General features: G+C 46.2%; 1 protein-coding gene across 1 annotated transcript in view; it reads left to right on the top strand.

The window, feature by feature from the left end:
• The window catches only part of ENAM (enamelin), a 21,527-nt gene that overhangs the window by 5,233 nt on the left and 15,418 nt on the right, over positions 1-876 (top strand). The gene's annotated exons all lie outside the window — the stretch shown is intronic.

The following is an 876-nucleotide window of genomic DNA, read 5'->3' as shown; positions in this document are numbered from 1 at the left end:
GTAATGGTATAAGGCGCTTGTTCATAAAATAACATTGAAGATGACTGTGTCAGTAATGGTATAAGGCGCTCTCAAATGTATCATGAAATAACCCCAAATAAAAATGATTCAGATAATTGTATGCAACCTAGAAACTGGCACTTCAAATTTTCATATGCGTAAGATAAGAAAGGAAGCCGAAAGATCCAGGCAGTTATCATAGGCTTTAAGAAGCCTGTATTCAGGCCAGGCACAGGTGGCTCACACCTATAATCCCAGCGCTTTGGGAGGCTGAGGCGGGTGGATCACTTGAGGTAAGGAGTTTGAGACCAGCCTGGCCAACATGGTGAAATCTACTAAGAATACAAAAATTAGCCGGGTGTGGTGGTGCTGGCCTGTAATCCCAGCTACTGTGGAGCCTGAGGCAGAAGAATCGCTTGAACCCAGGACGGGGAGATTGCAGTGAGCTAAGATCTCAGCGTTGCACTCTAGCCTGGGCGACAGAGCGAGACTCAGTCTCAAAAAACAAAAAAGTAAAGAAATCTGAATTTAGATAGGCACAATGGCTCACACCGTAATCCCAACACTTTGGGAGGTTGAGACAGGAGGATCACTTAAGCCAAGGATTTCAAGACCAGCCTGGGCAACATAGGGAGACTAAAATAAATGTTAGGCAAATATGGTGGCATGCACCTGTGGTCCCAGCTACTCAGGAGGCTGAAGTGGGAGGATCACTTTAGCCTGGGAAGTCAAGGCTGCAGTGAACCCTGATCTTGCCACTGCGATCCACCTGGGCGACAAAGAGAAACCCTGTCTCAAAAACTAAGATGTCTGTATTCTACCGCTTGAGGGTACTACCTGATTTCCTGCATGATCTTGTTACTTCCTCACCTGTCT

This window comes from Mandrillus leucophaeus, unplaced genomic scaffold (assembly GCF_000951045.1).
Source record: "Mandrillus leucophaeus isolate KB7577 unplaced genomic scaffold, Mleu.le_1.0 Scaffold559, whole genome shotgun sequence".
In the NCBI taxonomy this organism is placed as follows: Eukaryota; Metazoa; Chordata; class Mammalia; order Primates; family Cercopithecidae; genus Mandrillus; species Mandrillus leucophaeus.
This window is presented reverse-complemented; position numbering and strand designations above follow the sequence as displayed.